A 27836-nucleotide genomic window follows, 5' to 3' on the forward strand; every position below is an offset into this window, starting at 1 on the left:
AATTATTCATGGCTGGCAGTCTACTTTCCCACAGTGTGTCTCACTGGGCCCGTGGTTCATGTCTTCCTTGTATCGAGGAATCACTGTGTCCTGGAGCGCTTGCTTAACAGTGTGCTGGGGCAGAAGCTTGGCAGCTTTGGCAGTGCTGTAATCAGAGGTGGAAAGAGTACTAAAAATTTGTACTCAAGTACAAGTACCATTACATTGCTTAAATTATACTCAATTCCAAGTAAAAGTACTGGTCTTAAAAAAATACTTAAGTAAAAGTAAAAAGTACTCTTCTCAAAAACTACTCAGAGTATTAATTACTTTTCAACCAGATGTTTTATTATCTTGAAGAGAACCATATTAAGAAACATTTAGAAACATTGGTTTCTAACGTTAACGGCAATGACGACATCCTGGCAGACTTAGCCGATAGGCTATTAGGCAAACTAATTATTAAATTATTACCTTAACACACGTAAAAAATAAGAAACAATGCTTGCATTGTAAAACCTCTTACCGCAATATGTTTTTTGAGATTAGATGCTGAAGTCTTGTAAGCTGATATCATTGTCGAGGTCAAACAAAGTTTGCACTTCATCTGGACGCTGTCTCCCTTTCTCCCTCTGTAAATGAAAAGTTCCTCCAGGTATGGCCACGGGCACTCGTCCTCCGTCTTTTCTTCATCATTTTCACTGTTCACTTGAACTTCTGTCTCCATTTTGGCTTTTTTCCCTCCAAATCTTCATTCAATTAAGCGCTCTCTGGCTGTGTACTGCCGCAGCTGCGGAGTTGTCCTTTCCTTACGTCATCACGTTAATCAATTGGCGCGGTCGCGGATTGGGGGCTACTCAGTAGCGACTTTTAATTCTAAAAGTAGCGGAGTAGATTACATGCTGCAAATTGTACTCAAGTATGAGTAAAATTACACACTTTAAAAAAATACTCAGAAAAGTATAAGTACCCAAAAAATCTACTTAATTACAGTAACGTGAGTATTTGTAATTCGTTACTTCCACCCCTGGCTGTAATAATTACCAGCCTTCGCTCCTCAGCCCTCATCTAGTCCCAGTTCAGTGCACTGACCTCTCAAGAAGCTACTACATCCCTGTTTTTTTTGTTTTTGCCAGGCGTCATAGAGGAACAGAGGTTTTCTAAAGGTCTTATTCAAGGCCATGGACCCCAATCATTTAGAGAGCAATCACAGTCTACGTGCTGACATCCATTCAAAACTGGGCTCTGCATCTGCCTCAGATTGCTACTACATTCTTCTCTGAATGAGGAGAGGCTTCTTCAGCTTGAGAAAGCACTCACTCTTCTCCACTTCACTTCTTTTCCACTTCCTTCTGTCTTCCTGCGCAATCACTCTCTCACAGCCACCCTCAGAGCTCCTCTATGGCAACTCACTCGCAGCAACAACATCACAGGCTTAACCATGCCCATTACGAGAGTCACAGGACAAAACTGCAGTACAGCTGCTTCTAACGGTGAGGTGAGACTGCAGGACTGTGTCACATAAAGAGTCCTGGTTCTATAGTGGATATATTCTCATACCTTCCAACGACTGGCAGGATGCCCTTCCCCTCCCTGCAGTCCACCACACCATTTTTTTTCTGCTCCAGAGTGAGAAAAAGCACATATTTAATTAGACAGGACGGGATGCAGAAGTTATCATATATATTTATGCTTTACAGCAAACAGCTGATCAGACCCTGCATGCATTTCTGTCTCAGGACTGATCATGTCGGAGCTGACAAGCAGCCTAGGCTGCTTTTTGTTTCTTTTGGCGTGGCCTGTACCTCGGCAAAAATGACAGAATCCGTTCCTACAGACATCTGACAAAGTGATTTCCAACCTGGAACACAACAATACACGAGTGTCGGCAACAAACCTGTACTTGCCCCTGTCTTTAGTTCTTTTTAGTCCTGCCAGGACCAAACACATTCATGTCCTGTGTCTGCCCCCCAACATAAATGGTGGCAAAGCAGATAATCTAACATTCAGTACAGTATAGAGACACCTCACCATATATAACCTGTAAGTCATGAAGACAGTGTGAATATGAGCTACTGTGCTACATCAATTATTAATGTATTTCAAGCTAGTAGATAAGCTGAGTGTGCTACCAGCGCTTGAATAGTAATTGTGGGCTGTGCTCGCTTTGCCGGAAGGAGAGGTTTTATATTCTCCATTTAAAATGTGCTGTATGGAGATTTTTGGGATATGATTTAAATAATTTTGCTCATTTACAAGTCTGATGCACTTTATAATATATTTAAAATAAGCAAAAGGATATATTCATCTACCATAAAATAAATAACTAATTGAAACAGTAATTACAGTGCATTACACAACTAATTATTCAACAGTAATGTGTTGCTCATTACTTTCATTACGCAGCCCTCCTCAATCAAAGGTACTTTTAGAGAAATTTACTGACAAATGCTCTCTTCAAATGGAAGTCGTGACCTCATGGTTATGACAAGTGCTGGGCGTTCAAGTGGTAACATCCGCCGTACGTCATGAGACAAGTGCTGCTGGGCAAATGTTGGAATCTAAAAGTCACTTAGGCTAAGGGTTTTTGACAACTAAACAACTTCATGTAGAAAATGCAAAGGAATCATGAAAAGATGACACCGCTGGGAATATGAAAGATTTTCATTCTACAAGATATGAACTTGCCAACCACCTTCACCATTTCTGAAAATGTGTCACAACTCGTGAACTTTTCCACTTGGACAAATCTCCAGACACGGACAAAGAGAGGGGTTTGTCTTACAAAGAGTTGAGACATACACCAATTAGCTTGCCACCTGCTTTATATTGTATTTTATTCGTTGCTGTGTTCCTCAGACCATTCCTGACCCATTTTTGCTTTGTGGCAGGGTGCATTATCCTGCTGAAAGGGCTGTTTACAAGAGAGGGTGTACACATGGTCTGCAACAATGCTAAGGTAGGTGGTACGTGTCAAAGTAACATCACATGGATGCCCCATATGCAACAAACTGCAAACAGCTGTGTGTTTTTACAACTTTAACAGAACCAGCACAAACTTTTTCAGCAACTTGAGCAACAGCTCATCTCTTGGAGCAGACCACATGATTGAGCTATCAGCCGATCAGTGGAAACCATTCTTATACACATTCTTATATGATGCTTACATATTTTAAATGGTATTCAAATATATATATATTTTATGAAGAATTCTCATCAGTCACTCTGTATTTTTACTGTGAATGTAATGTTTTGTTAAATCTCAGAAAGAGAGAGAGAGAGAGAAAGAGAGAGAGAGAGAGAGAGAGAGAGAGAGAGCGAGAGAGATACTTGATATATACCACTTATATGGATACCACCTTGACATAAGGAGCCTTCTCCTAATCCCAGCTAAGCAAGTAATATTTTTTTAATCACTTGGTTGTTTGTAATTGTTCACTCAATAAAATGTAAGTATCAAGAACTTAATTTTCAGTTTTAGAACATGAAAACAGAGAGACCTTCACCTTTCTTTACATTTACAATAAATCCTGTCAAATATTGTAAGTTTTCTTTTATCCAAACAAGAAAAAACAACAACTACACTGTTTTAGCTGAGACCACTTCTTATTTGAACATTGTTAATTTTAAACGTGTAGAATTGGATAAATTGATTCCCCCAATGGTTGACACATGGCAGACAAGCATCTAGCATTAAAATAATCTCAAAGATGGTATAATGATATATAAACATGACATCTTCAGATATTCTTGATGTTGAGGTTAACACCTGACTGGCAGTTGATAATTTTGGTCAGAAGAACTTCATTTAATTACATCATTTATCTAGAACACAGTGTGACTCTAAAAACGTGTCTTTTATGTACATGCGGAGGCTCTTCTCCTCCTCTACAACAAAAGTCTCTCCTAGCCAATCTCATTAGCTTTCAGTTCCTCCATGCTGCTTCAGTGGACAGAAACTTTAATTGCCACGCATAAAATCGACATTACATGAAAAATTATCATCTGAAGGCAGGGATAAATCATGCGAACTCGGTTTTAATGTCAGGCTCACACTAATTGAAAGTCCCCTCAGAGTGCTGACTGTGAAATTGATAGAGCAAAAGGGACTCGATTCAAGCAAGCCCATTAATGAAACTGACAGGAGGAGACTGTAAATTGAAAACATTTGAAAGCAAACAAATAGTCCTGTGTATGCCTCGCTCATTGTGGGATGAACTATTTCCTGTGGCAAACTTGTTCGATTACATTGCAACTGAACTGCTTCAGAAGGCAACCTCAGGCACGACATGTACACACTAGCTCCCATTCATGACATTTCTATGTCACATCTGGTATTACATAATAACGATTTAGACACAGCATTATACTGAAAGTGCTTTCTTGTTTTGAAGGAATATGTAGGTTACCAACACAGCTACACTGTCTGCTTCTGTATAAACACTAGTATTCCGCTAATAATCAGATTAATAACCCAGTTTCTCTCTGGGTGGAACGAATCCATATTTTTCTCTCATCAGGTGATGTGACGAGTTTTCACGACACACAGATACTTGGCGTCAGCAAAACAGAACAAGAGTTTGAAAAGATTAGCAAAGCTAGAATTGCTATGGGCAGAAACGTTGAAAAAGATGGACCCATCTTGGTCATTTTTTATCGAATGTTGGGAAATAAAATTATTTTTCTGTTCCATTTCCGGCTGATTCAAGTAGATGATAAGTAGAACTCTAATCAGAATGATTTAAATCACACCGATATTGTCTGACATTGTCTACGTAAATGTGGCCATTGTCTGCGACATGTTAGATTACCATGCCACTGCCCCTTGTCTTTCTGAGAAGCATTCTGAGAGATCAGCAGATTTCTGTCTGCAGTAATATTCGCAGTTCTTTTCTTGATGTAGGAAAGATGCAAAATCCCATTAGCTCAGTGAAAAACCTTCTCGTGGTTTTGCCCCACAACTGACAGACTGAATTCTCCGTCTCTGTCTCATACTCTGCAGTTCCATCACCTCCAGCTACCTCCGACTCTCATCTCATCCACTTCCTAAATCTGCTTTCACCAGTCTCCATGAAAGTGAAGAGATACAACTCAGGATGTCAGGGTTTTATGAACTTGTCTGCAGTGTTGCACCTGTACAGCTGAGATGTTTTTATTGGTTTGTTTTTTCAAAGCACAGATTAAAATCTTCTGCACTGCTTCACCTTCTGCATACAAAGTCTGTGAGAAGAGATAAAAGGCGGTGCAGCAACTTACTGTAGGTGACAATGAATTTGTGTTGAAAACGCTTGAATGAATCTATGAATTTGCTCGATAATTAGACAAGAGAGAAAAATACATAAAGAAGAAAAATACTAGAAAAAGTTCTACTTAGATCTGACCTCAGCCAAAGGACAAGCTTATGTCTGTCCCGTTATAAAAAATAAACATATTGAAGAAATAATCGCTACCAATAGCTACCAAACTACACAAATTCCATGAAACACAAAGTCTTTAAGTTTTCTCTTCATACAAAGCTGAAGAGTCTTCAACTAGGAGCATGGGAATGTCTCTCACAAATGGGCAGTCCATCCAAAAACAAAAATGTCAACCTCAGTATTGCAGCTATATGGAAAATATGGGTATCACCGAAGTCAGAAGTCATGTTTATCCCAAATTTGTCACAAAGAGTAGATTAAAGAACTTAACCTTTTAGTGGAGCTTGTAGAAGACATTATGATATGCCACCAATATGATGTCACAGACATGTTATTTTTTTTTTTTTGACAGCCTAGTTTTAACACTATAATGAATTCTTCATTGCACATCTTTATATCCTCTGACACAGTCTGTTGTGTTTTCCTTTCTCTATGTAAAGTAAATAGTTTGTGTCTAATGCTCTCATCAATTTCTGCTCTATATCTGCGCGGCATTGCGTGCAGACTGCATCTTTTATTCCTTCTTCTAATTCAGTTTGAACAGCTCTATTCTCCATCTGGGAGAGGAGGCTTTTCTTTTTTTTTTCTCTCATATCATCGTTTCACTGAGCAGAAAATAGGAAGTTCACAGCATGAAAATTCCTTTGACAGAGGGGGGGCTGATGCTGCTGCTGCTGCTTGCGCTGCTGCACCCAGAGCCTGATGTTTAAAACAAGGCAGATCTGGAGGGTTTTGTCTGAAGTCCTGCACAACTGAAACCAAATGCACTATGATGAATACACTCCTCAAAGGCAACGCGTGTGTGATGAAGCTGCGAGTATCTGCATGGTCTGTGATGTATTTTGCTGTGTTTTTTTTTTTAGTAAAAATACTTCAAGATATATAATGTAGAAGAACAAATATGCTTCTACGATGTACATGAACTATACATGAGAAAAAGCAAGCTAATAATACATAATTGTATTGGGGGAGAGAAGTGACTGCTTTAATACAGCTGAGAAGTATGGATCTGTATCTAAGTGCCATAAATCGAGCTCTGATGGAGTGGATTGTGGTATTCAGCAAAAATAGTGAGTCAGCAAAAACAGGAGCACTGCAGTGGAAGGTTTAACGTTGTTGTGCAAATGCAGGGTGAACTCATATGTGTGAAATTGACCGGGCTCACTCTACAGTTTTTTCACTTGGAAACCACCATAAAAGCAACATAATGCAGCAAAACCAGTGCAGCGGTAACAATTCAGGCTCCTTACTGTTTAAAAGTTTACCAGTTTTAGATTTTGTTAGTGCGCTAACTTAAAAGACATCCACATGTGCATTTATATTCTCTTTCACTTGGAGACAGCAAATACAACTCAACAGCATGAGGAGGCTTCATGGCCAGGGCACCATGCTGCTGCTTGTTAGAAGTGTGGCACGAGGTTCTTGGAGGGGACAGAAACTGATGGGGTGGACTGCTGCAGAGCGGTTCTTGTCTGAGGGCTTGGTGTGAAATCAGAGGGAAGTTTCTCTCTTATGCTCGCTGCTTTGGAGAGAAGCCTAGAAAGTGGAACAAACATATTGTATCAGGTCGTGTTAGTTAATGTGATGGTTATCTCTTCTTCTTGCTGTTTTGCTATGTGGTGTGGCACAGAATTATACTACAACCTATACAGAAAGGTTAATTCTGTCACTAAGCATTAAGTTTAAACATGTGTTTTACATCATGGTCTCACATCCTGGCCTCTGCTATCTAATGCTGAAAAGCTTTCCAGTTCCTAAAGAATGAACCATTCTAGATTTCCCTCTGAATCCTCAGTGTTTAGACTCTCGGCCAGTCATCAGAGCACACCAGGTTTGGAAGGGACCGCTTTTATTTCAGAGACAAAAACAACAGGACGGATAGAGACATTGGCAGGACGCTGGTGCTGTTATGATTCAACCGAAGTTCAAACTGAACTTGGCTGGTTAGTTTCAGTTGTCTGCTCCAAATATGACATAATACAAAGCCTGCTGATTTGAAAGAGGCTCACAGTACGCTAGGCAATAAACCATGCTATTGTTTTTATATGATTTAATTCATTCACACAGCAAACTGCAGCAATACTTTACATTCTTACTGGATTATTATACATAAACGTCTAAATTGCTGCACTGTGCATGTTGTCAGGCAAGTCTTGTGATTCTATGTACTACATACAATCCTCTTGCTGATTTAGAGGAATGATTTGTCATGTTTTATGCTTTGCTGCACCAGATGCCAATATACTGTATGTGTAGCAGGGTCATAAGGGCTTTGCCAGCCTTGTTGATCAATATCTGGCACTCATTTCAATGCGCCCAGTCATGTTCATAGTGGAATTGGTTACAGTGGGTTGGAGCAATCGTAAGGAACTCTTGTACCAAATCAAATGACATTTGATACTGGAAAAAAATGTGCAACGGATGTGTTGATGAGTTCATCAATTTGCCAAAAAAAAAAAAAAAAAAGGGCTTTCTTGAACAATAACTAGGTGGGCTATGTGGGACAGTGAGTTTGTGTCCTGTAGCTCAACATTGTTTGTTAGGAGTGCGCAGGTTTCCACAGTGACTGATACAATCACTATATGCTAAGGTAGAGACACACCTGCGACAAGTGCCAACTGTGACGTCACCTCACGTCTGGACCAAAAAAAAAACACTCCAACACACTGTAAAGACTACAGCCAACAGCCAGATAGCACAAATGTTTTGCACAAGCATGAAAAGAAATAACTCTTCCGGGAAAAGCTGCAATAAACTCGGAAGGAATAGCTACAAATTGTTGTAAAGAGCTGGCCTCTCCCGATCAACTGGTCCGTGGTTTAATGATTATAGATGATCATGTTGTTGTGAAAATATTTGTGTATTTGAATGTTCAGAGGAGATAAAATTGGAAAACAACACAAGCCTTCAGTGTGCCTGTTCGTCACTTCCATTTTTCTTCTGATGCAGACAGAGAACGTCCAATCAGAGAGATGTCTCTCACCGAAGCCTTCCACTAATGTTAAACATGCTGAATTGGCTGAAAATTGGACAACAAGAGGTCCAACTGGCGCCAACAGCGCAGAAAACAGTGGAAGAACTGGGTTAACACATGCTCACTGAAGGCACAACACCATGAAACAGCTGACCGTCGGCTTGGTGTCTCACATCTCTTCGGGGAAAAACAAGAACTGAATAAAAGCACTGTTTTTTAACCATAAATATAATCTTAAGGTTATTGCAAATTTAAGTGAGGTTAAAAACAATACATTAAAAAATTTAAACTCAATCTTTTGTCCGTAATCTGGATTACACCTTTCGAATCCTGCCTTTGGTTTGTAGTTAGTGACAGTATTTAGTACACAAACAGGCCATGCCCATGAGGTTTTATAATGAAAAATTAAAAAAATTAAATCCTGATACAGACGTAGATGTAGAAATAGTCTTTAAAATGTGAAGGTAACAAAGTGAGTTATGCATATTCTAAAATGTCTGCTTTCATTGTCTGGCACTTCAAGGCAGAAGGTTGCTCAATCTGCATGTAGCAAAGATAGGATTTGTTAACACTCTAAAGCACGGTATCTTGATCTGACAGTCACACTTTCTGCTGCCATACTGTGAGCTGAGTAAAGGAAATTTCAAATAAGCTGTGTGCGCTGTGTGTTCTAACACTGTGTTTAGAGGATGGTGATTTGAAAATAACCCTTTTTGCTAAGCAGACAATGTTGAAAAGTTAGCTGCTCTACCTCAGTAATCATCACAAAATATGACAGGAAGGCCTGAGTGTGCAAATGAACCATTAGTAAACTGCTGCAAAGTCATTAATTAGATGAGACATTACATGCAAGCTGCAGGCATAAATAACCAGCATGTCTGCAGAGGTCCTTAAAACACTGTCCTAACCTGATGATTTCAGATGTGCACTGGGCCTGTATGTTTCTCCAAAGACTTTACTTGCAAGACTGTTTCTGTAGCATCGATAATCACAGGAGCATGATGTAAAATTGCTGTCATTATCCTCTGTTTTTGTCAAGAAAAATATCAATATTCCAGTTTCCATCTAGCATATTCCCCAGAAAACCTACAGTACTTTAATATGTAAAGTAAATCAGTTCTGTAATATTCTCCACAGCCTCATACTATTTACATGCTACTCTCTCTCAGGGGGAGAAAACCCAACGGGATGAGGGATGCGTAATCTCTCTTGACAGAATGTTCATGAAAATTAAGATCGCGTCACTGCTGTATACGGCACTGAATGTCTGGCTCCTTTACAAATGACAGTAGACAGGAGCATACTGGTACACTGAATAACACCGCAGTGGCTTAGAAGTTCCAAGTGAGCGTAAGTGCAGTCTCCATGGTTACATAGCGGTCACAAGGTTTGAACAGAGGATCTGACAGAACTTTGCCCGCTGAGGTCTACACGCTATCGTTCCTCAGGCCGGGGCGAGTGCATGTGTTGGCGCCCACTGTAAGCATGAACTCAGTGAGGGGCGGTGAGCTGTCCTGCATATGGCCTTGATAGTCCCAGTGGAGTCACAGCACCGCCTGCCCAACAGTCCAGCCCACCTGCTCCTCGGCGGAGCCAAATAAAACTTGATCCCCATGCTGGCTACACTTCCTGCTATACATACAAAAAACACTGAGCCGCCCCAAGAACGTCATCTATTTTGCATTTCAGCCAATGCCTAAATTGTTCAAGGCATTCATGCATGTTTCACACCCACAGCGTGATCACATTTGTCCTTCTCAAAATGAACAAGACCACTGTCCAACCTCTACAAGGCCCATGCAACACGCCCGCTCCAACTCTACGTTTCTTACTGTATTGTATGTATGAGGTAAGGTCTGAAATAAATCCATGGGATAAATTTTCTTTTATAAACTTTTGTTTTATTCTGTTGAAGTGAAGCATCATTAAATTAGAGCCAAGAGGACTTGTAAGAGTTGGGGGAAATAACGCTTGAAACCAGGGCAGTGGTAACAAGAGAGAAAAAAAACAGTGATGCATTTGCTTGTCTCACAAATGTTTTCTTATCTGCTCAGCATAAGTTCAAGCAGGATGTGTAAATCATGTACACCCCTTCAGCAAATTATCATCTGATCCCAAAAAAACACCAACGATGCTCACTATATCAAACACAGCTGACAACACCACATTTATTTCTGCAGATTTCACTTCCATATACACAAAGAACGGAATTAATGTATGCAGCATGAGTTATGTTTATGAAGGTTTTATATATGTTATATATTATATATCTGAAGTATTTATGAAAGTGCACTGATTTAGAAAACAATGGCACATCCATTTAGTATCCCAGGTTAGGGTTGGGCTCAGGTGGTCTGTCCACTAGAAAAGCTTTTGGATTGCCATAAAGTTTAATATTTAGTTTTTGTGGTCCTCATATGTTGAATCCTACACACTCCCATCTAACGCTAAGAGAAATTCAAAGTTTGCACTTTTGATTTTACCAATGACTTTTTAGTTCTCAGACTCCTCCTTCCAAATGCATCTAAAACCTCGATGGCCAGGTTTACATGGGCCATATTTACTTCAGTCTGATTGAAATCACTCTTATAAGAGAGTCCAACTTAACGAGGATGCTAAATAAAATTAAATAAGATCTATGCAAGTGGAAGAGGTTTTGTGATGTGAGTGATTTTGACCAAATGATACAGTATAGAAGATCGTTAATATTCACAAAGTGGCTATGCCCGCTGCTAGAAATATAACACAAGAAGAGGACTTTATTGGCAACACTAAATTTATTCAACAGAGATGACAAATTAATGTAGCTAATGTCAGCTATATTGTTTGTGTATAATGCTAATTAGCAAATATTAAATTTACATGCTGCGTTCAGTAAACTCTGTACCTCCTATGAAAGTCATGTGATGTGACTAAACGCTTAGGATCAACTATTAAATACATTTTGAGATTGCATTGCATTATTAGCATCTGTTTAAAAGGCCTCTGCACTATGTACACTATGTACATAAACAAGCCACATACATTACAGAACATATACTGTCATTGTGCTGGCGTCTTATTCATTCGACATAATTTCTGTTACTATTGCATGTCTCAATGTTGGAGTCCATTAAAAGCATGCTTCATGTCATGTGACATGTGGTCCTCATCTAGTTGTGTCCTCATGATGACAATGTTCCTAGCAGAAGCAGAAATAATGTGCAACTGTGCAGCCACAAAAAAAGCAAACTGACACACTTAAATGTGTGCAGCATGTCCACAGCACAAATGTGTACTGGTGAAATTGGAGGCGTGACACTGAAAGCCCAAGGGGCTGGTCCTCTGATGCATGCTTGGCCTTTCTTGTACAAGTTAATGTATCTTGAAGAGTGGGTTCACTGCTCTACAAAAACCACCACAAAGCTAAGACTCGTTCTTCTTTTCCTCCCACGTGAATAAAAGCCTATCTCTGAGGCCTTTCTCCAATCAATAGTAGCAGTCTGTACCTAAATATACTATCCTCTCTTCTTGCTTTGTCTAGGCAGGGATACAGTTAATCTGCTCTTGGTTTATTGGTTTCCATGAGGAGAGTGTGTGAGAGAGAGAAGCTCATGTAACACGCTGAGAGAACAAGCAGGGAGGTGTGGCGGGAAGCCAGGTGACTCAGAACATGTGACAGGGGGTCATTGCGGTGGGAGGTGGTGAGATGAATGACTGAGGTGTGAATCCTTGTCGCTAATGGAGGCATCCACCTCCACCAAGCTCTTTTCCTGAAGTCTGTGATTAGCTCATCTGCAGCCTAGTGTGCAGCTACATGCATTCGGCCTTTGAGCTCTGCGTTTAAACGCTCCTTTGTGCATTTGCTTAGCATAAAATCTCCAGAAATACCCAGATCTGAAGCTGCAGCACTTGTTTCTGCAACTACGAAAACCAGATGAGGGGAATATTATAATACAAGGACTGCAAGTAATACATCCAAACAGAGAAATGTAATTTAGTAGAGCGCATTGATGTGAGGCAGCTTGGCTGTTTAGCTTTATGTAAAATCTGAAATGCTTCCCCTTCACACTTCACCAGCTAATCTGACCATTCATTGCGCCTGTTGTTAGTTGCCTTGGTTACAAAGTCAGTGTGGCATCATAGTACAGTACCGTTGCTGCTCGATGCAGCGAAGCACATCATTGCCTTGGAGGAGGGTGCATGCTGTGTGCTGCATATTGCTAAATTTAGAAGATTGTTTTAAGGTTCATCTTTTGGAAGTCCAAGAGGTTTGTTTATGTCACCATGGGAAGATTAAAACATGCATGTAGAATGCCATAGGGATCAGTGTTACTACTGCGCCTTTCACGCAAGGAGGAGAACGAACTGTTGTTTAGAATTATTTTTATTGGATGCGCTCATTCATGTCTACCACCTGCTCCCTCTGTGTCGTTTCCCTCCTCCTCTATCTGATTTTGCAAAGTGGGTTTCATTCAATGTGAAATGTCTGCTTTCAATCAGAGCAAATTTTAGTCTCATCAGTGAAGCATGTTCAGGAAACACAAATCTGGTTCTGGTGTTAAAGTATGTCTTCTCCAAATATATAGAATGGGCCCAGCACAGTTTATTGCTACTGTACATGTTAACATCTTTTCCAGAGGGCTGTGTGGGTGTGGGACAAGCTGACACAACGCCCTGTTGATCTAACTGCATCCAGTTAAATACCTGAAAGCCAAAGAGATGTTGCTGAATTCTTAAAGTGTAATATGTACGAATATGAGAGAACTCTCTTGCAGATGTATATAAAATTATCCAACCACTGATTACCTGTCCAGGCTAAAACAGTGCTGCTATGGACTGCCCTCACTGCTCTCATTGCATCATTTTCACCCATCTGTTTTCAGTGTAAAAGCTCTAAAGCCCCACTATTCAGTACCTGCTGAGCACCACTCATCAGACACAGTGAGTGACTAGTTGTGGGAGCATTTAGCAACACAAGAGCCATTTAGGAGTAGGGACACCAAAAAAAGAGCAAGAGCAGAGAGTGAATGTTGGGCTTAAATTTATCAGGTGCACTCAAACACAACTCCAAATGAATTGTTGCTCCATAACTGCTGTAAACGGTTTGCTGACACGTTTCCTCAGCTTTATCAGCTTAAAATGTGCTTGTATGTCAACGCTGTCTTTACAACCTGTCCCCAAAGTGGCCAAACAATCTGCTACTTCAGGTTTAATGCTCTGTTTTACCGAGGCAGTAAAGATAAGGGCAGATGCCTATGAACAGTCTGTGCTGTTTAAACCACAATAATCACTGTCAATAGGCAGACTTAAATTTGAAATATCCAACATACAATAAGTGACCCAGCACTTGTGATTGAAGTTGTCTTCCATAGAAAAGAATCCGTCCTTCTTTTATTCTCTACCCTTCCATAACATTTCTGATTTAATTGCACACTGTCTGAAAAGTTGCCAGCTCTGTCACCAAGCCTTTTCTCTAGAAGCCAAAGTGCTGTTCCACTTTTGCAAACTGCAAACTGACAAATTTGAGCTCGTCATCTTTCCTAAATCCAGTGCAAAGACAGAACACACACCAACAACAATACAGCCTGTTCAACCTGTGATATGCCTCACTTTTAAGGCATCTAAAAACACTCTCTATCCCTCAGGCTGGTGTCAGAATGTCATTAAGACTAGATTCAAGTGGCTACTAAAGGCACATCTCTACCCACGTCACTGCGGTGACAAACTACCAGAGCATGAGGTAGCAGCATCGATTGAAGTCATGCAACAGCTCCTTGTCTTCATTCACTGTCATGCAACTTTAATGAAAATAGATTTCCCCTGTCCTTCACCTTAGGAGCATGCCGTACAGATCAGTCCAACATGAAGAGGAGACAATATAAAAAGAGACATCGAATCAAATAGCATTAATGATGCCTTAATAACGAACATCAAAACCTGGATGGAAAGCTTCATTTTTTTCTCTCAGATAATCATCTATTTTTTTGTTTTTTATTACATAAGCGGTTGCATGTAACAAAAAAATGTCACAGGAAATTTCAACACATTTCATGAGTGTTTTTTTGGCATAGAGTAGAACCACACAGCAGACTTTAGATGAATGTCAACCAAGAATTACCTTAGACGCTCCAATATCATGGAAAACGCTGTCTATCTCTGCAGGACGCAGTCAGCAAACACCACAAATCAATAATAATACCTTCCATCAATCACAGCCTGTCTTGCTTTTCCCGCTGTTATCTCTACTACTGTTGTGAATGAGAAAATGACAAAGGAGGCAGCCGAGGTGACAAACTAAGTGGCGATGACAGCAATGCTCCACATAGGAGGCCCATTACTTCTAATGCACAGCGGAAGGGAGAAGATGTGCCAGATCAAGGCCGCGTTAACGTCACTGCACGCTTTTGCATAAGCGACTCTCGCAAATGAAAATGTCTACAGTGGCAGCATGAATCAATGCTGAGGTGAAATATTAATCCAGTTCCATTTAAAATTCCCCTTCAAATTTTCTATTTGTGGATGCTAGGCAGGGTGGCTCTTTGAAGCTCCATGGTGCCATAAGTAACCCCTTCTCTAAAGATGAGGGTTTGAGGGCAGAAACCACATTGATTTCAAACACAGACACTTCCTCTTCTCTTAATTTCAGTCTGCCTCTTTTGCTTTCTGTTTTAATGGAGTCATTGTTTCCTTATCATGAACTACACCTCCGGTGCCACACGTCATTAGAACATGACTGCTGTTCTATTGCCCCCCTGATACAACCAATAATAACGGAGGACCATGTTGGCAACTTGTTCCCAGAGTGGGAAACCAGGAAAAAAAAATAAAAAATCAAAATGCAAAAGTGAAAGATGCATAATCCACAGCCGGTCTGTGTTACTACCTCCTCACCAACTTTGAATGACAAGACCAACTGGCAATAAATCAGTAGAGCTGCGAACAAGAAGGAAACAAACCAAATGTCCTAAAAAGTAAGATAAAAAAAAAAACTGTGACCAGAAATACGTTTCCTGAGACATATTTTATGTATAACTAGTTTGTTGCTCAGCGTTGTGGAAGCACCATTATTCAGAAACAACACTGGAGGCGTCCAGATGTCTGATCCTATTTTACCACTCCTCAAAACTTGGTTTCTTACTTTGCTTTTTGGTTGTTTTTTAGACTGTAGTGTTAAATGCATAGGGATATATATGCAGCTTTTAAAGAAAGAGATTGAACACACATTTTTAACATCTATTTATAAAAACAAAGCTAAACTCAGCTAGTTTGAGTCACTTCATTAAATTTGACTGATGGTGACAATTTCTCATATGCCCCTCCCGTTTTAAAGCAGTGAGAAGCACACAGACAAAACAAATCGCTTATAGAAAGAAGAAATTATGAGTAGGGGCTGTAAAGATGATTACCTGAAATAAAATTCTGGTCGGTCCTATGATATTCAAAGTTGGTTAGTTGTCTGCAACAAATTAAGTACCAACTTCCTCCTACTTCTCTACTACGTTTTCACAAACCTTCTTGAATCAATGCATAGCAGGAGATGCTGTCTGTTGCATGTGCGCCCATGGTGCCAATGTTTTTTATTCCATAACTGAACGTAAGTGACCCATAATGTAATAAAAATTTGATATGAATAACAGCTGTGAGTGTGTTAACAGACGGAAGATGAACTGGAATGTGGTTTGTCTTCAGACACTGACATTTACTATTATAGGAGATTACTCTGTAATGTATGCATACACTGTACTTACAGTGCATCGTTTTCAGTACATCCGTCATCTCTGTCACGAACGGGACCATCTTCCCTTTCATGTCGAGCTTAGCTGCTTAATTTCAGATGCTGCTTAACGGCTGCCACAGGTATCACTGCAGGATTTTTTCACTGTCGTATCCCCCCTCATTTTACTCTCACTCACTTCCCTCAGCAGGATATTGAGCCACGGTAAGTGCTACGAGCACTGCTACAAAAAATAACCCATATGTTGCTGTGCAATTAGTCTCCGACTCCATGGTGTCATTTATTTCTGCTTGGCTACCTGAGTCATGTGAGGACAGCTTTGGCTTCCGCTTTATGAGTGGACAACAGCAGCAGTAGAAATGGAAAAGACCCCATATGAGGCCCATTAACTAAAATAATCCACACTGGATCAGAAATAATGACAGTGGCATCTACCGTCCGTGGAGCAGAAAGTCAACATGATTTACATTGTTAGTTCACAGGATATGGTTTGCTCTACAAGAAAAAGTGTCACATCATATTTGCATGGCATCACATTTAGAAAACAGAATACATCTGCAGGCCATTTGGAAATGTTTCCTGACGAGCAAGCATGCCTCATTTTGTTTCCTCTCTGCTGCACTGGAGAATTTCGTATTTTGTTTTTGAGTCCAGTAAAGATTTGAATAAAATATACCGTTTGTATCCGTATTTATGAGGTACACCTCACATGTGGGTTATGTAAAGTCAATACAACAGTCAACCTCTGCAGTGGCAGACGCTTTTGATTCCACTCTTCAAAGCGAGAGACTGCACTCACAGTCCACACACTACAGCCCTCATAAAAAGAGCCGGCCCTATCTTAGTACTTTAGATGTAGCTCTTCCACACTTGGTGGATGTTGTCTCTGACTTAAGTCATTAAACTACTTTCTCCCTCGCTCTTACACTAAAGTCCACTATGCTTATTTTCTCACAACAGTGGCAACAATATAATGAAACACCATGCTGTGATCGCCTCTGTCAGCAGCTCTGCCTTCTCCCAGTGAAATATCTAGTTTACTTTCTATACAGACACTCTGCCTGCCTCTACAGAGTTGATATATAAAAGATGTACAAGCATATAGCAAAGTGAACAAGCACATAAACTCCTCTGCATACACAGAGTCATAGAACAGAGTGATTTTGATAAATGATGAGCAAAGTACATTAGATGTTGGCTAATCTGCCTGGCCCTCTGTGTGGTATCTTCACAGCAGTACACACTAATTTATGCCCCAATATTTCTGCCCAGTGTGTGTTCAGATCTAACACTGTACAAGTCTCAGCACAACACATTCACTGACTATGTAAGAGCGCACAAGGTGAGGTTAGTTGAGCTGTTCTTGCACATTAGTGACTCTCACTGGTCCCACAAAAATTTTAATGAACACAAATAAAACAGACAAAGGACACTTATGGTATGATACGTACTCTCCTCTAAAAAGAAAACCACAGTACTAATAAAGAGAGAAAGTAATAAATGCATTACACTAAGGAATGCATTTGTGCAGTACTGTGAATGAGCCGACTTCCAGAAATTGCTCCTGAAGCTATTGATCCAGTCCAGGAGAAGCTACTCTGCTCTCCTCCCACTTATTTATTTCCATCAATTAACAGTATTACTGTCACCCTCATTATTTCACCAGGATGAGCGGATTAGTACATCTGCAGCCACCTTCTCAAAGCAGTCCTTGCATTTCCTGATCTCTCTTATGCCAGCAGCTCACACACAATCAAGAGCGGAAGCAACACAAAGTTGGAGCAGCTCTCCCCGGAGACCTAATTGTGGACCAATTCCGAGGCTTTATGGTGATCTGCTGCGCTTTCCTTGTGGCTGCTGCTGCCTCAGGCCCACCTCAGGGTCTGACAGGGGTCTGGACCGCTCCTGGGACTGAACAAATCATTACACACAGCTCGCTGGTGACCAAGCATGCATCTCTCATCTTAAAGGGCTGTAAGCACATGACGTATAGATGATCGGCATTAATCTATACTGGAAATGTTCCTGTGGAGGATGGTTCTCCTGTGTAAATAAGTAGCTCAGCTGGCTTAATGGCCTGCCAAAGGCACATTTGTAAGGAAGCAGTGGATTAATAATAAAGAAATTAAGACATAGATAGAGACTTTAATAGGCTTGCAGTAAGGCTGGGGACAAGCAGGAGTCTCGCAGAGATTAATGTCACTGCCTCACAGGCTACAGTAAAAAGCCTCATCTGTCTACTGCAGATGCTACATGTTCTTTATTACAATGTATTTGCAGCATGCGTTCATTGTACAAAAAGCTAATTAATGTCAATAGCTACAGAGGTCATCAGTGGATGTTCATTGAGTAGATCTCAAAGCTTTCACTCATTCAATATCTCATTACAAAAATCCTAATTAGATTTACTACATTTATATGTAGAGGTCTTCATCCCCTGCAGAGCAATGATAAAATGCCTGAAGCTGCCCTCTTCTGAACCATGTTTAACCTCTGCCCCTTCTCAGAAGAAATGAAAAATCCCTGCAGACACAGACTCAAAGAGTAAAACTGACCTTTGACATTGCGGTGTCTGTCTTTTGTTTGTTGTCACTGTAGAAGTTTTCCACAATAAAAGCCACTAATACTGATCGTTTTATGACTGAGTTTGGTTCAGTGTTGATACAGCAGCATCCACACACAGTTGCAGCATCAGCACTTAGTGTACATAGATGTGAGCCAGTGCTATATTAAACTCCTGGAGCACAACTAAAAGTCGATGCTTTAAAAATTCAAGATAATGAGGTGGATGTTTCTAATCATTATTTAATATTCCCAGCTCGCACCAGCGTTAATGCTGCGCCTGTAAACTTTGTCAAGCATATTCAAATTAAGTATCTCACCAAGTTTTGTTGTGGATGTGCTGAGTTTTGTAAATGTTTCGTGACATTTGACAAAGAAAATGTATTGGCCACTCAAATTGTGTAAAATGTTTAAGACTGTGCGTCTGATGTTGAGTCATTCGGGAAATATTATGTAAGAAACTTAAATGGTTAGGTATAGCAGACTTGCACCAATAAAATTAGAATAGTGACTGCTTTTCTTGCGCATTCTGCTCTGGTTCCTAAATCTGAGCGCTATACAGGAAACATCACAACTTACCTTGACACCAAATCGCGCCTCTAAACGTAGGATCCAGTGGCTGTCAAAGTCGAGTTTGTCCTCGGAGAACCCTCGCACTCCTGTTACACTAACCGTCCCTGTGAAGTTTAGAGAAATAAAAGTACTTCTACATCAAATTCTTGCGCTCCTGCAGCCTGTAGTACTGTACCATCTGTTGTGCCTGCGCGCTTCGAGCTCTGCGCGGTGAGGATGAGGAGGGAGGAGAGTGGAGCGGAGGGGAGGGAGGCAGTGAAGTGTCCGGAGCGCACCGCGGATAGGACGGCGCGCACGGGAATGAGAAGGGTCAGAGGCAGAAGTTATGGACTGAAAAAGCTGCTGAGCATTTAAGAGTTTACAGGATCAGCATACGATTTCCAGTGTTCCTAAAGACGAACACCTCTGACTAGTCATGGACTGATCTATCAGAGTGAATTTAACGTGCTTCTAAATGTAAGTTTAATAAAAGTAGATTAACACTTCATGAGAAGAAAGGCGCTGAAACAATTAAAACTGAAAGACATTTATAGTAGGCATTCAGTGTATGCAACATATAAAAATACTATAAAGGACAGGAGGATACTTCATGTCAATACTAGCCAGCCAATCAGAGCTCTTATTACACGTTGTAGGCGGGACTAAATTAAATTCGACTTTAATTTGCGAAAGCTCTTTTAACCCATTCAACCAGGGAAAGGTATTTTTTTTTATTATTCCATTGGCACTATCAAGATCCATACAGTTCATTCTACTTGTTTATAATTTGGTTGCCTGGAAGGGTTTTGGAGTTGTTGTTTTTTTAATGTTTTTATTATTATTATTGACTGACTGTTTAGCTTTAACCTGTAAATTATACAAACCAATAATAATAAAAAAGAGAGAATTAAAGGGAGACATTTTGTTAACTTCACCAAATATATCCTATATATATGGATCACACCTCATGGCGTGGAGGATAGACTGTACAAAACAGATGACTCCATCTTAGCCTGTATTACCTCCGACACATACTGCTAACATACACAAATATCACACTGAAGGGAATATGTACCCAATACCTAAAGTAGCTTAAAGCTCAAATTAAATGAAAACTAAAAAAAAAAAAAAAAAAAAAAGGAAAAGACCTTTTTGTGCAACCTGAGCAATTTGGACTGAACATTTACATTCACACACTACTGTCCATTGTATCCTAGCATCGTATCAGGATCAGCTGTACACATTACACACATTGTGCGTATAATTTTTTAAAAGCAATAAAGGAAATTTCTGCGTTGTACAACATGTTTTCATGTTATCCTCACGACTGTTCCATAGGTCCACCTTTTTTATGGAAACATACGACAGTCATTCACGGTCATTCATTTTTAATGTGTAAAAGTTTCTAAATAGAGGATAAGACATGATCAGATCCTTATTGATCTTATTTATTTCCAGGGGTCTTTAAGAACTTGGTTTTGCATGAAATTCCCTGTATTTCTAAGAAGTAGGTGGTGTGTTGAACGATGGGGAGGACGGTGGTTTTTAAGTGCTGTTCTTTGTAGGGATCAGTTCCACTGACAGCTGTGTTGAAGTTCTGGTAGAAATCTCTCTGGCTTAAAGTCATACCAGAACCAGAGCAAGAAAGTACTGTAGATTTTTATTTCTTTCCTTTGAGGTGAAACAACCATTTAAACTGGCAAATCGACCGATTTGCCAGTTTAAATGGTTAATCTGAGTGTTATTGCAGATGAAACTGTGCCCTAACATTCTGTGACTTCTAAAATCCCTCGAGGGCCCTCATGTCCAATCACATTACAAATGAAGGATGGAGCGAAACAAATACATAAAACCAGAAACTGAAAACAGTAGATGCTCATGGATGGAGATGTCTGATACTCAGAGAGCAGATGGTTTTCCCTCGATGTGACAGGAACTACGCAATGGTCCACATATGTTCAGAAAGATAAAATCAAAGGTCAAAAAGCAACTATGGTTCATATGCAACAAGGTCCTCAATGCAACAGTTCTATTTCTGATCTGTCATCTCATGCAAAATGAACTGCACCCCTCTTCTGAACCCTGCTGCCTCCTCAGCGACTTGTGCGTGTGTGAAATCTGCAGAGGCAGGTGAAGACGGAGCCTCTCACCAGGACAAGCATTTTTGGCGGGGCGCAGACAGAACGCTGACCCTGGTGTCGCTGGCTTCCATCTGCAACCACGGAGAAAAGCCAATACGCCATACTGGCCATTTACAGCTCCTGCCAACTCGGATCATGATTCTTCAGCCGTTGACGATGTGCCCGCCAGCCTCGGTCACTCTTATGACAGAGTGATAGAAGAGTGCCGCAGCTCACTCCTTTGGGTCAGTGCATTACATTGAGGAAGCTTATGGTCCACTTCAGCCCTCTCACACAGCCATGTTAAGGAAACAGTGCTCATTTTTCACCATGCTTACATGTTAATTTTTATCAGCCATGCAAGCTGTTTCCCTGCTTGTAGTATGATACCCTAGTTCACTAGCTGCTGGCTGAGATACGTTTTACCTAATTCTTTGCAAGAAAACAAATCAGGGTGAACCTAATATCTTTTTAAATGACTCAATCTTAATGTGGTGCGGTTCTTGTGAAAAACTGACAGTTTAAATACAGTAGTCTCTAAATATGATTAAATCTCACTCTAAAACCTAACGCCTAAAATTAAACAGGCTGACGAAGCGCAAAAACAGACCAGAAGTGCTGAGGTGCACAGAGCCATGCCTGATGTCTTCAACAGTTAAAGTCAGCCGCTTTGTCTCCTGTCAGTCACGACCACATCAGTGATGTAATGAAGCAGAACAGCAGTTATTGCAGAATGTAGACTCAGCCTTCATCTCTCCACATGAGGACAGAAGAGACAGCCGAGGAGCTGCCAACGGCATGTCATGTTCTTCAGGGCAGACTCACAGTTCCTCACTGGGCTTAAGTCTCAAATGTGCTACTGAAAGCCTGTGATCACTTCCTCCTCTCTGGTCAATTTTAATTGGACTGCAGGCACATGATCTCGCAGTAGAGAACAATGTACTTATCCACTGATTAACAACACGCTTCAAAATGATCATGTTGGTCCAGTTACAGTCCGTTCACAGAGTGTCTACAAAAAGCTTTCTGTCTTCATTCACTCGAGATCATTCAGAGTATACATGCTATTTCTTTTGTACCTGAAAAGTTTGTTTCTCTGTTGTTTTTCTGTCTCCAAACATCTTCCTGATGCTTTGTTTCATAGCCCAGTACTTTTGGTCACAGACAGACTGTGCTGTTTCACTGCAAACACCTCATATCACAACAGCGTCCATGGCCTTGTAGCATCACAGCGCTCAAGCTGCAGTTGCTATAGCAACGGGTGATGAGAGGGGTTATTTTCCTGTGTTTGTGAGCATATTGAGGAGATGATGGGGAAAGATGATTTTATAACCAGTCACCAGCTAGATAGCCGCAGCTCTACAACAGCAGGCTTTTAAAAAGCCCGTCGAGCAATAAATGTCAACAAGTTATCGTTCCCCAATACTGACGCATGCCAGGACACTGAATCTGATGTAACTACTATAATAAGTCCTGACGTGTTTGGTAGCCATCCATGAATGAATGGCTCCTCTGGCACTAATCTACCGCAGAACAGATTCTCCTGAAACAAGCTTTTCAAGAGGAGCCCTTGTGGGATGAGAAATGGTGAAGGGCACAGCATGATTTGATATCACCCCTACAGAGAGGGTGCTACTGTCACTTTTAAATGTCAGAGCCGCAGGCATCAACAGCAACGTAAGGATTATGTTATTATAGAGCATCTGGGTGCAAGAACTACAAATGTTTTGGCTGTTAAACCACATTGGTTTATTGTGTACATTTGAAAGCATTTGTCAATAGTTTGCGCACAGATTGTCACTGACTCACAGCTACATTATAATACAACCAGTGTAATGGATCAGGTATTAATAAAATACTCACAGGTTCCTACTGCTACTTAAATTTAGTGGAAAACAACGAGCATTTGAGAAACTTTCAAAGATTCACAGTTTAGGAAGATAATGTGAATAACCTTTTTCTCTCTGTGTTTTTAAGATAAGATAAGATAAGACATGTTTATTAATCCCACGTATGGGAAATTTCCTTGTCACAGTAGCATGGAATTTGGCAAAAAATATATATACAGAAAACAGTGACAACTTCGACAGGGAAAAAGTTACCAAAAAAACACAAATACAGAATTTTTAAAAATATATACAAAAAATATACAAAAATAACAATACTCTGAAAAAAAATATATAGAGAAAGAACTAGAAATATAAAGACATTCTGTATATACAGTGTGGTGGTGGAATAAAGTTTACAAATAAATAGTTGCTTAAACTTTGAAGAAAAAAACTATGAGTTGGTGAGGTAGTGGTTCGTGCAAAAAGGCAGTGCAAAAAAGCAGATTAATTTGTGCAAAAGTACAGCTTTTATTGACTCAGGCTTTTGAAAAGCTGCACATTTTCTCACACCTAATGCATGTACCTTATTCTTGCTACATCATCTCCTCATTTACATTTCCTTTCCTCTTTTATCCCCGTATTTTTGTTCTCCTCCACAGGTACACTGGTTTTACCTATCAGCGAGTTCATTGATCCAGTGCAGTTATACTTCAATACACTACCACTTGAGAGAAACATTCTGCAGATACTACAGTAAAGACAGACGATTGGACAATTTACACAGTGCTTTTATAACTCATCTCTTCGTTCCAAAAGAGGAGCTCCGGCTGTGCTGCTCAGCCTTTCTCTCTGATTCACAGGAAGTGCCAAAGTTATTGCGATAGGAAAAACAATATTGCTAATAGCTAGTTCTGAATATTTCCACTGTGGCCCTTTAGAGCCTCCATTACAACTAATAGGAACTATCATACAGATAAATGATAAGTGATATATGCTTTGTCCCTTTTTTCTCTGTCAAAAAAAGTGTAAATATTCTCGGCAGAAACAATAATGTGAATTTCTATGGCTGTATGAAAATGGCTACTGATACCACTGATCTCTCCACAGGAAGGATGAATGTTTCCACCATTATAGTGCATCACTGCACTCAAAGACCTCTTTGCAGCCAGTAGATTTAAAAACGTCCCTCCTGAGCAGGATATTTTTAGCATCATGGCCAATGGTAAAATTTTAAATCATTTCAATTTGATCATCAAAGACATTTTACTTTGATGGATGCTTTCGATGGGAGAACGTGCTGTTCTCAGAGTTCCCAGAGGTGGATTAATTGCTGCTCATGTTAAAAATGTAAAAGTAAATTGAAATTTGGTGCCTGTGTTGTATTTTTCCATCCTTCAAAGAGATAAGCCGTGCCAGTCCTTAAATGTCTCTGAACTGCAAACAAATCCTAGTGTGTGTCAACATTTTGTAAGGGACAAAGAGACTCCGACTTACACTGTGTTAAGGTTTAATATTAAAAGATGACTTAAGTTTTTTCATGCTTAAATATAAAGCAGATCACAAGGGATACTGCTCTCCATTCCTCTCTCATAAAGCTGATTGTACTCCAGCAGGTGAGCGCGATTGGATCGAATGTTTAGGAGCTCAGAGGGTTTCAATGCAGGCATACAGCCAAGTGGAAGAGCTGTTTAATATTCAATTGTCTTGGTGTCTGTTTATTTATGGTAGGTACAGTATATCAGGACTTGCCAAGATTCTCCATGCTATTTCTGGCTCCTCTCAAATACCACAGTAAGCTCGTTTTTGTCAAAGGCTTTGAGGGCTTAATTTAGATTATGTGAATGAATACCCATGGTCACTGTGGTAAGAACACTTCACACACTCACCTCTGCAACCTCCACAACAGAGAGAAAAAATGTGAAAGGGGTGAAAAATATTAAACTAATCAGTTATACATACAATACAGGAATGGTTCAACATTTAGGAAAATATGACAGTAGAGTAAGTATGAAGGTCTAACAAGGACACCTCAGCATAAAGACAAAAACGCTTTCATTACTCTGTCAGAAGAATCTACCAAGATAAACATGTTATATTTTGCTTGTTTAAACTGTGCAAAGAAACTAAAAGGAAAACCTCTTTGTTCAGTGACACAGGAGAATGAGGAGAGAAGAGGCTTGAGATTAATTTCAGTTTCTTTTATACATGGGTGTGTCTGTCAAGATTCTCGGTCATCCAGGTTATTGTACGTACAAAAAACAACACTGAAACAAGGGCAAGTTGAATTGTAGCGTTTGAAGATGTTTCCCCACTCATCCAAGTAGCCTCTTCATTTCTAAATGACTGGTGCAGAATTGGGCTTTTATCAGGAACATCTGTGGGTGGCATTCACCTGAAACCTGCATGAGAGATACCAGATATCCATGTGAAGTTGCAGCAATCACCCACTCAAACAGGCCTCATCCTCTAGCTCCCTGTGAAGATTACTCACACTCCATTAGAGATGTGGTTTGAAGTGACAACATGAAACAAGCGTCTAGCAAAGAACAGCTACCACATGAGTCAAACATGTCAAGAAATATAATTTCACCATGTAAGGCCATACACAAACTGTAGGCCAGAATACTGTACTTCACTTAGTTTCATCATTTAACAACAACTATGTTTCAAAAATAAGTCTTGAAATATGCAACTCTTTAAATGTATGTCTGTAAGACAGAGAGCATCTGAGGGTTGCTTCAGCTTTTATTAACTGTGACAGGTTTACATTTCAGAGCAGTTTTTCTTGATCATTTATGACTACCTGGCAGTGGCCAATGACAAAACTCAGAAACATCCATGTTTCGGGAAATAGTATGATGGAACCTACCGAAAATACTGTTCAGATACTTGTGTTGCATTTTTACAGTTCAGAAAGCTAACTGTCAATTGGGAAATGAATGCACAATGCCTAAAGCAAATTCAACTAGCAGGAGCTCTAGTTGTCAGTTTTCATCACATTGTATTCCTCCATCACCAGAACGCCCCCCGCATCCTCATGTTAGCATCCCAAAGTAACTGCTCTCTATCACCAGTAGTCATTATATCAGTCTTTATGCACTCTATTTGAGACAAAAGGAGCCTGAAAAAGGATGAGTCACATCTCAGTTTTGAACAGGACCCTGCAATTCTGCTGAGCTACTGTAAAAGTCACCAGCAGTCAAGCTCCTCAGGTCCATCTGTCAGACCAGATAGAATGCAACATTACATCAACAACACATGCATCATACAGCATTATGTAGTATTATTATACTGCTTAGTGACATAATAAAGGCTAATGAACACTGTGAACTGTTTCCAGACTGCAGGTATCTGCAATTACAGTTTTTTTCAGTCGCTAGCAAGCGTTTGTCCAATCAGTGGTCACATTTTCAAAACTCTAAACACAATTAGCACAGCATAGGTCTTTTGTGGCCATACCATTCACACATTTCATGTCGTTTTCACACAATATGCAGTCAGTGAACACATTTCCACAATGCTTACATTTTCTTAACAGACCAGTTGTACCTCCCAACAAAATTATGGATTGTTTTTGTATTATTTACGAATGTTAACACACAACATCCAACAATAGCAAAAGCAATATTCCAAACCTTAGATACAGTATAAAAACCTCTTCTTCTGCAATGATATCAGTTCAAAAACAACATATCTCAGCTGATAATACAGTTTTTTTCAATCGCTAACAACATGGTTTGAAGTCCACTGATGAAGAAAAAAAACAATCCAAGTCTAGTTCCAAGTTTGCTGAAGTGGTGCAAGTTTATTGGAGTTCCAGGTCATGGTCAGCCTACCGACACAGAGTGGGTCTGAGACCGGAGACTGACCCTGAATGTAGGGACAGAGCACAGATATACCCTGTCCCCATGTGTGGTTGCATAATGGTCAGTCGAGGGCAACTTTACACAGGGGGGTAAACTCAGTGGAGGGGCAGAGGTGGCTCCCAGATGTGGTCAGAACAAAAGGACAAAGGAGTGACACTCAGGTAGTATGATCAGGAAACTCTGATCAGCAGGGGAGCAGAGGCAGGAGAGATCAACATATGGCTGGAATTGCCCCAGACGTGTCAATTTCGATGTCCCTTCAAAGTTTACTTCTTCACCACCCAAGACTGGTACGTCTCTTCCTTCCACCCTATTCACCGTTCCTCAACCCCATAGAGGAGTTGTTTTCTGCATGGAGGTGGAAGGTTTATGACCGTCAGCCACATGACCAGATGTCCCTTCTTGAAGCCATGGATGCTGGCTGCAGGAACATCACAGTTGATGATTGCCAAGGGTGGATCCGACATACCAAGCGGTTTTATCCCAGGTGCATCACCTTGGATAATATCAGATGCGATGTTGATGAAATATTGTGGCCTAACCGTGAAGATCGCAAAGATTAGATACAGTAATTTTGTGCTTTTTTTAGTCCCCCCCCCCCCCCCCCCCCCCCCCTTTTTTTTTTATCTGGGCTTTTTCCTGTTGTATTTTTTGTTCAGAATGCTCTTGTGTGTTTCATGGATATTTTGTTGCTGTACTGTAAGCAATACTGTAAAACTTTTTCTGTTCTATCATACTGTAAACAGTATTTCTACTGTGCCTCCTGTAGTAAACAGTAAAGGAAAAAAAATGATTTGCTTTTTACTGGAATGCTTTTGAA

The sequence above is a fragment of the Chelon labrosus genome (genome assembly GCF_963514085.1).
Source record: "Chelon labrosus genome assembly, chromosome: 4".
Classification (NCBI taxonomy): domain Eukaryota; kingdom Metazoa; phylum Chordata; class Actinopteri; order Mugiliformes; family Mugilidae; genus Chelon; species Chelon labrosus.